This window comes from Pongo abelii, chromosome 3 (assembly GCF_028885655.2).
Source record: "Pongo abelii isolate AG06213 chromosome 3, NHGRI_mPonAbe1-v2.0_pri, whole genome shotgun sequence".
In the NCBI taxonomy this organism is placed as follows: Eukaryota; Metazoa; Chordata; class Mammalia; order Primates; family Hominidae; genus Pongo; species Pongo abelii.
This window is the reverse complement of record NC_071988.2, coordinates 127,650,626-127,663,427: the sequence shown is the minus strand read 5'-3', so window position 1 is coordinate 127,663,427 and position 12,802 is coordinate 127,650,626.

Genomic DNA, 12,802 nt, shown 5'->3' with positions numbered 1-12,802 from the left:
GCCTTAGATCTCCTATTAAGTCCAAAGCAAGGAGCTGAACATCTTAGGTTGTTCCCCACTCATCTCCTGCTACCCGCTCCACCCCACAGCGTTCCTCTCTGGACAAATTAGTTGTACAGAGTTTGGCTTTTGCAAAGGAAACCAGTGTCAGTGGAGCAGAGAATGTTCTTTGGAATTGGGGGGCAGAACTACCCTCAAATTCTTTCTTTTCGTCTGCTAATAACTCATGGATAAAAAACATCAACTGAGCATTGGCACATATTACCTAATATTAAATTAGGAAACCAATGGAACCACTGTGAGTATTAGATTGGGGCCCTGGAGTCAGATGGTCTATGTTCACACAAACGCACACCTATTCCTCCAGGGTTGTGCAACCTGGGCAAGTTTCTAAACCTCTGTAAGCTTTCGCTGCTTGTTTTCCAACCAGGTATGACAATGATGTATGTCTTGGGGTTGTGTAAGGATCAAATGAAGCAATACACATAAAGCCTTAACACAATGCCTGGCACACATGTGTGCTCATTAAATGTGGGTGGATCCCTTAGGATGCTTTTGTTGCCAGTAACAAAAAACCTTGACTAGTTTAAACAACAGAAACTCTTATGTCAAATAATAAGACCCAAACTCAGATGACTCCTTAATTCAGGTTGATTCCCCAAGGGCTTAGTGGCTCCTACACACTCCAGCCTCCAATTTGACACTGTCCACTTCCTCACAGAGTTTGATTTCCCCCAGTATGCTCTGAATACTTCCAGACCTGGATCCAGCATTTGACTTCACCAGAAGGCTAAAGAGATGTTTTCATGTACTCCAAACTTCATTAACACTGCCACTCTGAGCTCGGACCAATTGCTGAGCTTTCTGCGAGTCTCTGTGGATGCGTACTGCTTTTTATTCACTTTCCTAGAGCAGGCACTAAGTAACACCAGATTGTTATTTCTGCTTCCCTTTCCGATCTCCTTTTGCTTCCTTCTAAGATCCAGTGCTTCTCAGACCCCACCTAGGAAGTTCTGTCCTCCCCGGAGAGCAGCTCCTGCTTCATGGTGCGAACCTGAATTTCCAGCAAGGCCCTGCTCTAGGCTTTTCTAGATGGGAGGCGGCTGGTCTGAGTTTCTAAGCCACGGGATGTACGCGTAGTAATTCGTGGCATTCTCCCAGGAACTCATGTCTTTTGAAATAAGTTTTCATACATAAAGCGATAATGGTAGAAATTCCAGACACTGAGACAAATAAGTGGAGTGAACATTTTAGCACAGGTAAACTCTTAACTTTTTCTGTAAGGTTTGTCTTTTTCTTGCTTGCTTTTTTATTTTGATTTGTAGTCCTTATTTCAAAAGCAAAATCTCAAACCAGAAAAATTTGAAGACCCACAAAAACAAAAGCACATAAGCACAAAAACATTCACAATTCCACATTACTAATAGTCCTTTCGTGTATGTATGTATGTATGTGTATACATATTGTGTATGTATATGTATATATTAAAATATCTATTAGTGGTTTTTTGCTATGCAAATACTTTTTATTTTCAAACAGAGATTCATACCCTATATTCAGTTTGGTAACTGCTTTTCTAACTAAGCAATGTAACATAAATATCTTTTTATGTTAACAGATACGATTCCTCAAAATAGATCTTAAGAGCTGCAGATTATTCCATTGTTTGAATGTACCATAATGTATTTCAGGAAGCCTCAGAGTGGGACAAAATGTCGTCATTACAAACAGCATCTTTGTACACAGTTATGCAGGTGCATTCTTGGTTTTGTTCTTAAATCATTATCTAAGTGGGTACTTAAACTTCCATCTGTGCAACTTGGAATAAGAAATTTCTGTTCTGATATCTGTTTTGTTCATGTTAAAATGGAAATGAGGTCTACCCCTCAGGGTCATAGGATTGATATCAGTGAAAGAATATAAGAAGCTATAAAGCTTTAGGAAGCTGGAATGGTTACTCCTGGGTACAGTTATCTTAGAATATAAATTGAAATGATGAGTCCTTGAGGACGTCTCTGTTTGCTCGTGTTAACTCTGAAAATGATTGTGGATGGTGTTTCTTCCGCCTTATCTGCATGAGGGCGTTTGCTGTGTTTTGAAGGCATCGTATTCATGTGGTTTCTCCCCAGTCTTTCTAGTGCTTCAGGTCCAAGATAACTCGTTTAAGTTATGTTCACAGACCAGGCTCATGGCAGATGCCCTTTTCCTCCAGAAATCCCAGGGTATGAGCTGACTTTGATAGGCACCCTTGACTAATTTTTAACCTTGCAGTACAAGCCATAAGTCATTGTCAGAGGCTGGATGGATTGATCTGGAATGTAAAGGTTTATTTATTTACCAGCTCCCTAACGTGCAGGGTTATGTTACCAGTGGTGATGGTGTTGTCTTGCCATGCAGGAAATGTGCACCCTCTTTGAAACCAAGGCTTAACAGGAGCATAATATTCTGATCCCAGTGAGTGGTGATTTTCCACAGAAGCAAAAACCTTTAAAGATACAGTAGTGGCAGGCAGGCTTACTGACCAGAAGCTAAAGCAGAACACAGCTTTGAACATTAGATTTTGCCTTCACTTCCTGAGCCTCTTTCCTCCCTGCCCTCCCCCCGCCAAAACACCCACACGTTCACTTTCCAAATCCTTCTCTTTTTTTTTTTGAGACGGAGTCTCGCTCTGTCGCCCAGGCTGGAGTGCAGTGGCGCGATCTCAGCTCACTGCAAGCTCCGCCTCCCGGGTTCACGCCATTCTCCTGCCTCAGCCGCCGGAGTAGCTGGGACTACAGGCGCCCGCCACAGCACCCGGCTAATTTTTTTGTATTTTTAGTAGAGACGGGATTTCACCGTGTTAGCCAGGATGGGTCTCGATTTCCTGACCTCATGATCCACCCGCCTCAGCCTCCCAAAGTGCTGGGATTACAGGCGTGAGCCACCGCGCCCGGCCTCCAAATCCTTCTTTTAAGAACCATCTCAAGTCCTTTATCTTTCATATATCTTCACGATCTCTTTCCACCCTCTTAGATATCTCTGTCCTCTAAATTCTTTCAGCACTTAACAGTCTGTGCTACGCACAATTGACACTTAATTGCGAACTTCCATCTCTTCAAATACATTTGGTTTGTCTCCCCAAGGCCACGTCCACTTCTGTCTCCAGAAGGTTTAGTCAGGTGCAGCACAGGGTTAGTGTTCAGCCACTTCTTTGGAAAGATTGATTCAAAACAGGACTGGCTCTTTTCCTTCTTGCTTAAATTTCATTCAACCAACATTTATCAAGGGCCCATGTGTTCCTGGCTCCAGACACAACACTTCACAGATGAGGGCAATTTCAGTCACTTCTGAGGCCATCAAATAATGGAGAAAACACCACTGAATATACGACTTGCTAACTGTACAGTGCACGTCTAAGTAATATTAAAACAGAGCATTTTTTGTCATTTGTCCATCCCTCTGCTATTTAGTGGTGCTCTTCCACATAGAGGGAATGTGAGATAAAAATAGATGTATAATCTCCGAGAAATCCTGCTGGAGGACTCTAGCATAGATAGCCACAATATTAACCCCAAGCACAGGGAGTCAAAAAAGGAAACCAAGGGTCATTATCACACTACAGGGCGATGGGAACTGGCTGACTCATCAGGTTACTCTTGCACGCTTGTTAGGTGACCATCATGCACAGGTGCTGCCTGGCTGCTGACCCAGTGGTGGCCGAGACAGAAGGATCTGCCTCCCTGGTGCTCAAAGGTGCTGTCACCCCATACACATTTCATGTACTTATAAAATTGATGTCAGTGTTTCACAGCGGAGTCGGGTCTCCATTTTATCACTTAGCCACTCTGCGTATAGGAAATGCATTTGTAGAGCAAACCTAAATCTTTCCTGCCATAATGTCCTTCTCAGATATGAAGCCGGTGCCACAGAATTCTGGGCACATGGTAGGCACCTCAGTGAATATTTACCAAATGAATAAACAAAGAATAAAACCTTAAAAAAAAAAAAAAACTTTCACTCTAGAGAACAAAAAGTTGCTGAAGTCTTAATCATTGTCTTCTTGATTCTAGAATCCTTCACTATAAATGCTACATATTAGGATTCTCTAATTTTTTAATGAGTAAATGAAGGAGTATATTTGCATCTTGAATCTCTGTAATATTAGTGATTTATAATAATAACAACTAAGAGATTACTGAAACCAACTCTTCTTTTACCGAGGATGTTCTGGCCCAGAAGAGTTAAATGTCCTGCTCAAGGTGACACAGATATTTTTAAGACATCAAAATTACAACCCTTTGTGCAAAAAGCTATAAAAATCTTTTGTATTCCTCAGTGACAGACACTACAAAAAATGCATTGTTCAGTAAAATAGTTATATGTCAAGATCCCATTACAGTAACAGACTCTAAGCACTTAATTCCTTTAGTTGTATGGAAAACTTTAATTAAGAGATTCTCAAGGAATTCTTTTTAGTAAGATAACTCCCCATAAAGTAAAGAATCTACCAAATAAATAAAAATTCACCTAAGCTTTCTCAGGTTGGTCCCCAAAGTGCTTGCTGTGAGAAACGATTCCTTGTTAGTGCAATACAATACAGCTCACAAATCTTACTTTAGTTATGTGGTCTATACCTGGAGCATTCAATGTGTATAGGAAAATGGTAAAACTTCTCAAGTTTGTCCTGGCAGGTATTATAAATCTAACCATGAAAAACATTTTGTGCATCAAGGAAAATTATAAGAGTAATATCAACATAGCTGGTTTAACAGCTGTTGTTAGTTATGAATAATTACTTTTTTATTTTGCAAAGTATGTTTGAGTTATTTATTTAGAACACATTAGCAGACATGGAGGAAGCATAGAGCAGTAAGACACGGAAGCTGTCCCCGAGAAAAAGGCTCTGTGTTACGGGGACAGAGCGTTGGCTTAGGCCTCCGGTACACTTTACTGCTCCATGTAACTAAAATGCCAAGAGACAATTCCAGCTTCCAGTGAGACTTGATCCAATGGCTCACCCATGTCTCCAAGGACTGAGGTTCTCTCTATAGCTCTCTGTTTTCCATGGGGTCAAATCTATCCTCAGGCTACAAACTTCTCGTAACAGCATCAGATACTCTCCTGGTGGGGGCAGGTGCTGCCACCCTCACCCCACACCGTCAAGGGAAGGAAAGCCTCTGATAACTTTCTTAGCAATAATTGGGGTCTACCTGGTTTTGACCAGCTCGAGAGGAGGGCCAACATTTGGACCGGTCACCAGAGCAAGGGGAATGCTCCAAGCGCTTGGGTCTGTGTCACCTGCTTGTGCCTGAACCACTAACTACAAATTAATCAGCTTAAGCCAAGCAGGGCAGGACCTAGGGTGGGGACAGCTTCAGCCAAATCACTCTCAGGGAGTGGAGAAAGGAGAGTTCCACCCAATTAGCCACAGGCTTCTGTTGTCTACAGTAAGGAAAATGGAAACTAGGGAAGCAATCTACAAATGTCTGCGAACAAATGCCCAAAAGTAACCTTAGGGTGAGACAGAATTGAAGATTCCCTCAACCAGGAGCTGTTTGTGCACCTCAGGTGACATTTTTTTGCTGCTGCAGACAACCAGCCATGCTGCATGAGCCACTGTGCAGTATTCAGGTGTGAGTGGGTTGCTTCAGCTTTCTCCTGGAGGACTCATTCTGCAGGAAGGCCGTTGTGCTATAAAAGATGTGTTTCACTCTTACTGAAGTGACAGAGGCTAGGAACTCAAAAGCAAGCTGCAGTCGGAGCCATCTGAAAAAAGTCAGACTTGGGGGCTCCTGACAGGACCAGAGCCCAGTCAATCTGTGTCCCACAGCACGCACCTTGGCAGCAACTTCTTCAATACATAATAATCGTATGTGTGTAATATTGTCACAGAGGTATATTAGAAAAAAGAGAGAGAACATCTCAGAGAGAGAAGCAGTATAATCACGGCTAAGAGCTTGGAAATGGAAGCTGAATGGCTCAGCTGCTAGTCCAATCTATGGCAGGAATTCACTAGAGGCCATGTTTGCACCTGGGCTCTGGAGTCAGTCAGTTTCACGGTCACTAACTGTGTGACCTTGGGCAAATTACTTAACTTCTCTGGCCTCAAATTTTCTCCTCTATAAAATAGTAAGAAGAATAATCCTTATTCTTAGTGCATCTTGCTACACGTCAGCTTGCTCCTATGCAAACAAGTGAGTGAATGTTTTAAAGAGCAGTTATTAATTGCCTGGTGGATGGATATAAGAGAGGTGGTGTTATTCCTGTGACATGGAAAAACATTGGGAGGTGAACAAAGTTGACTGAAACTTGCACAACGTAACAATTTGGAGACGAACCCAAACCTGCTCACTCCCCGTGCCTATGAATTGGTTGCTGTGCTGTTTCCGGGAGGACGGGCTGTATCCTGAGGACAAATGCTTGTTGGACGTGACCCAGGACTGGCAGGAGTAAACCAACGGTATCTCTTTACAATCATCTCACCATTTCATGCTTCATTAATAACCATGTTTTCCACTCTAAGAGTGTGGAAGTCAGAAGAATCAGCCCCTGTGTGAAGCAAAACCTTTCCTTAGGAAATTTTTCAATTATCAGGAGAAATGCTCCCAGACTCTGGATCTATTTCCATTGCAGGAGGGTCTTCTCCTCACCTATGAAGATAACTACACATTCTAAACAAAGCCCTGCAATGTGGCCAGTCTTGTAGAATACATAGTTTGGGTTTGATTTCTGGTTACATCCTCCCTATGTGACTTTGGACAAGTTATTCAAACTCTCTGAGCATTAGTTCGTTTCCTCATCTATAGAAGAGGTGGGGACAATAATATCTTGCAGCATGGCCGTGGGAATAAGTTTGATGAAAAGTATTTCACTTGATTCCTGGCACATAGGATTCATGAGTGGTGGCTTTATTTGTTGAAGCCGCCTATGTTACTGGAATTTTGGAATTTGGGCTCAGAAAACTATATTTTAAATATAAAAAGTAAATAAATTAATTGATAGTAAATATACTGTCAATTAAATATGTATTTAAACTGAAAAGTATTTAGTATTGTTGCTTTAAAACTATCAGCTTGTCAGGGTGCCCAGGTATTGTTTTGAAATACGGTTGATGGGTTGCTCGTCAACAAGACATAAATGCTCATGGAAAACATGGTTCAAGGAACCAATCACAGGATTTCTAAGAGGAGACAATCCTAAGGAGTGCATTTGAATGTTCTGTCCATGTGACTGCACCTTCCGCCAGCCATTCTGATTACTGTGCTTTAAAATGGTGCTGTCTGTATGCAGGTGCAGCTGCCTTTTGCAGTAGTGGTGCTGACATAACAATCAGCAAAGCAGCATGTGGGTTATCGGGAAGAGTGTGAACTTCCGAGCCCACCAGCTGCTTACTAACTAGTACGTTAGTGACTCTGACCAAGCTGTTTAAACTCTCCAGGTCTTAGTTTTCTCATCAATAGAATGAGCAAAATGATATTTCTCCATAAAATTGTTGTAAAACTTAAAAAAGACAATGTGTCAACTGCTTGACCCATAGGGAGCACTCAATAAACAGTTATTTGTGTGCTTTTGTGATTTTCTAATTTTCCCTGGTGCTCGGCATGTGTTGGGTTCATTGGCTTTGTCTCTGTATTACATTTTCTAGATTCAAAGAACATGAAAAATGTCTAAACTCGTTCCCAAAACTGTGTCTTGTCCTATTGGTTAATTAATAATTTTAGTTTGGATGCCAGAGGTTTATGCTCTTTAGGAATCTGAGTCCTGTTGTCCCAGATGGGGTTTGAATTCCCCATGCCTTCTGACTCACAGGTATTCTAAGATTCTCTTACTTCAAAGGTGAACAGTCATGGTCTTGTAACCACTAACCAGTGAGTTTGTTTGTCCTAGACCTCTTTCTTGAAGTGGATTCAAGAATGTGCCTCTTCAGCCCATTTCCACTTACACGGCTTCCTTCATCCTAGAGAATCCCCAGTTCTTTCCTGGGCTGATCTGTGTATATCCAGGTGAGATGACTGGACATGCCCATTTGTTTGTTCCCCAAATGATCACACTGTGAAAACAGAGGATACAAACCAAAACGCTGCTCTTTTATTTCCAAACTAGCTGTAGGAATGAATTTTCATTGTATGTTGATCCTGTTGCTCTGAAAATAACAGGTATATTTTATGCATGATATAGGTGTGCTATGTGTCATAAAATAAGTGCTAGACATTCAAAGAGTTAGGTGTTTGGAGTCAGAAACTGGAGTGTATGTGTTGGAATACATACACATATGTGTGTATTACAAATATATGAACATTAGCCAACCTAAATGAACCACAAGTAATAATAATAGTTATTACTATTATTAATGGTACATTACTATTGTTATTACAAATATAATTCCATTTATTATTAATCTTAATACTGCTAATAAGAAAAATGGCTTCCTATTTATTGAATGCCTCTCGTGGCTAGGTGCTATGTTAAGTGCTATACGAATGTTACACTCCTCAAATTGATCTGCACATAAACCCTGAGAGGAAGTATTCTATCTCTTGTTTTAGGAAAAAGAAACTGAGAGTCAGAGAGGCTGACTAATTTGCCCAAGGTTACAGTTGGCAATTGGCAGAGCTGACTATTAATGGGTTGTGGGGAAAAGCCTGTGATAAAGTGGATAACAAGAGGCCTCTTGGGCCCATGAGCCAGGAGGACGTGAAGAAGGATGGGGATGAGGTACCATCAGGCAGAGTCAGTGCCAGTAGGGGCAGTGTCAGCCCCTGCAGCTGCTTCTCCCTCACTCTACCTGATACACCCCGAGGCAAACACAGTTCTACAGAAGAACGGACTGGACCACAGAGACAGAGTTCAAACTGTAGGTTCTGCAGGAGTGCGGCCACTGCTCAAGATGACACTTTCATGGCAACAGGGCCCAGCTGTTCTACCGATGCTCTGGGAGCTTATAGCGGCCTCACAGAAGTCCTGAGACACATATATCAGTTCCTCTGGGCCTGGGGCATTCTGTTCAATAAGCTTGCTCCCATCACCAAAAGGAAAATGATATAGACTCACCTTTCCTTGTCTGCTTGCACAAGAATATTACCTTTGCTGAGCTAAAACCAAGGCAAATGCTAACAGGAGGTTGGAGTGGAGTTCTTTTTGATGCGCACTTTGGGTGGAGCAGGATGTTTTAGATTCTGTGTAGATAATCAGTTCTCTACATCAGGCCACTGGCCATATCATTTTCCTAGTCATCTAGGTTCCCTTTCTGTCTTTTTAATGGAATCTTTGAGTTCCAATACAGAAAGTGGTCACCTTACTGAAGCCTGAGTTGGTCAAAGTCATGACTCTTAATTTAGAGTATATGACAAGTTAGGGACAGTTTTGCTCCTACCTCAAATATACTGGAGACCACAGCACTGAAGCTGAGTCAGCTCTGGCTCCCTCAGGGATCATGACCAGTTGTCCTTTTCTGTCAGCATGACTCACTGAGGATATCCACCTTTTGATTCTCTCATGCTGTGCCCTGGATACTCACCAGGCCTGTTTTAGCAGGTTTCACAGGCCTGGCTTCCTGCCCAGGGTCTCCACCAGAGCTTTGGCCTAGCTCCTGTGCTTGGCTGAAAGCAGGAAGAACTAAACTTGGCCTGGTGGCCCACATCCCAAGTGCCCTCATTTCACAGGACATCCGGCTCTTTGTCTGCCTTCCTGATCAGGCCCCATGAAGTTGCTCACAAGCTCTGCTGCCCATAAAACTCCCACTTGCTTCCCTCAGGTTTGCTTCCCTCTGAGGGAAAAGGGAGAGCAGAGCCAGCTTGATGCTCGTTATTGGCATTTGAGGACATTAATTCATAGCACCCATCTCTCCTCTGGATAAGGAATAAATTGAAAAAGACACAGTCAGAGACCAAAATGCCAGTTGTATCACTGATAAAGCAAGATTGCAAAGGCCTGGACCTTTACCCAAGATGGGTAAAGGCATCATATCATTTCCTTTGGCCCTGGGGCACCCTGTTCAATAAGCTTGCCTCCATCCCACCCTTGACCCAAGAGACGTTCTTAGCCAGAATAGCTGGATGATTACAGAACTTCACCACCCTCCCCCTTCCGGGGCAAAGTCTTTTCTGAGGGTTTACAAGATGGAGGAAACCATGAGACTGCATGGGGCTGAGAGAGCCAGAAGGAAGGCTCCATTAGCCTCACTCAGTTGGGACTCATAGACCAAGAGTGTGACCTGACACCTGGACATCTCACCCAAGAGAGGAGAGAGAATGCAGCAACTTCCCTGATCCTTCAGGGAAGGTAGAAGTTCTGAAATTCATGAGCTGGTGGGAATCCAGGGAAAGGGGAAACAGCACTCACCACCCTTCCCCATTCTGAACCCCCATATCTATACACATATAAGAGTTGTAAGAACAAGTAACCAATGGGAAGACTAGGGGCAAATGAGAATGGCAAGGAAGAGAAAATAGGCAGGGAAGAGGGGTGTAAGGTTAGAAGGAAACATTAGAAATAGGAAATATATTGAAAGGTAAGTTAGGGACTGAAGTATCCAGTATCTTGCTGACATTTTTTTAAATGACTAAACATTATGCACTCTGACCAAAACACACTTAGGTTATAGAAGGAGTAAAAGAGGGGAATGGCTGGCATTCTCAAGTCACAACTACTCACTCAGAAATATACATTTTATGAGGTTTGTTGAGACTAGAATTTTTTTAAATGACTAATACTTGTTTATTGGAACAGTTAAGGGCTTCATTGGATATAAACTAAAATCACATCTTCATTATTTGATTTGTTCAGGTTTTAAATTAACCAAAACAACTACATTAACCCAGTTTTCAATAAGGCATTTTTCATCTCCTTTGAAAATGCTGGGAGTTTAGAGGTGGCATTGCCAGGTCAAAGGGAAATCTTACACTTGGGACAAAATAGCCAGTGACCTCATATCAGGAGTTGCCAACCACTCCCTCTAATGGGAGGATTTCCTTCATGCCCAAGGAAATCACAGGTTTTCTATAGCAGAACAGGAGGGTGGGAATCAAGACGGTATTTAACAGTGAGTCTTAAAAGGCCTTTCCAGGGGTGTTCTAACAAGGCCACACAAACTTTGGAGCAAAAAAGAACTTGTTTAGGACAGCTGGCTAATCTTCTTGGATTAATCAAGTTGGAACCAACTTGACAAGATACAGACTTGTTAAGAATACCAGTGCACAGCTGACCAAATCCCCCATTAATGCTATTTTTCAAAATACCTTGAGACTTAACATTTTAATAAAAATAACTTGGTATTCTTTGCATACAAGTGTGACTCATTTAAGGAGAAATTTATGGCAGCCAGTTCCTCAGTGATATCATAAAAATATGAATAGAGGGACATTTGCTTTTGAATATAGGGTAAAAGCTAGCACATCAAAGTGGAAACAGTGTCTTGCAAAGTATTCCTCCCAGGATTCTCATAGCCCTGTTAAAATGTGTCATATACAGAGAAAGTTTCTCATGATCTTAGAGGAGTTAGAGGAAGGATTCTAAGTTATTGACTCCCATTCAGATACTTCAAACACAGATCATATTTAAGAATATTTTAGGGCAGAACTGAAGATACTTTTTAATATACAAATCAGATGTACTTAAATGGACCATTGTATGACATGTACATGACTATATGCATATGCCATGTGTGATTTTTAGAACCCATCTTGCTGGGGTCTTTTCGTTGCTGGCACTGAGGAAACAAGTGGTCCTGTTGGGGAATCCCATGTGGCAAGGAACAGTGGGAGGCTTCAAGGAGTTGAGGGCAGCCTCCGGCCAGCAAGAAAATGAGTCAGATGCAAGGAACTGAATTATGCCAACAACTGCCTGAACTTGGATGTGGATCCTTCCACAGTTGAGTCTTGGATGAGGCCACAGCCCTGGCTGATACCTTGATTACAGCCTTGGAAGACCCTGAAGCAGAGAATCTGGTGACACCATGCCCACCCAGACTCTTAACTCACAGAAACCATGAGATAATAAATGTGTGTTATTTTAAACTGCTGTTTGTGGAAATATTGTTAGGTAGCAATAGAACACTAATGTAATCAATCTTCTATAGTGGATTTTGAATATAGGATATTCAGTCACTGGTCTCAGAGGCTATCTATAAGGAAATCCATGAAGGAGTCAAATGAGTAGATGATGGTATAAATATCTAAAATTACAGTTAGAATAATGCCCGTGGCAAACTCAAACAAGTACCTATTCACCACATAGACTGTAGCAAGGTTAGGCATTTAGAAGGCCTTCATGGTCTTGTAGAAAAGCACACCTTGGAGATACAGAACTCTCTATTCCTTTAAAGGCCAGAACAATAGAGTCTCTACAGTATGTTCATATCAAGCTATCAAGTGATATTGGAAAAAGTCCGTTTCCCACATACTTCTTATTAAACCAAAAAGATACCTTTAAAAATTAGCCATAATGCAAATGCAGAAACAGTAGGTACATCTTTCTCATTCCTTAAAATAAAGAACAGACTTCTTAAAAACTGAGGCTCAGAAATAAGCCAGGGACAGAAAGATAAATATCACAGGTTCTCACTCATATACGGGAGCTAAAAAACAAATTTGAGGCCATGAACAGTGAGAATAGAATTGTGGGTGTTAGAAGCTGGGCACTTTGGGAGGCTGAGGTGGGCAGATCACGAGGTCAGGAGTTCAAGACCAGCCTGACCAACATGGTGAAACCTTGTCTCTACTAAAAATATAAAAAAATTAGCCGGACATGGTGGTGCATGCCTGTAATCCCAGCTACTCAGGAAGCTGAGGCAAGAGAATCGCTTGAACCTGGGAGGCAGAGGTTG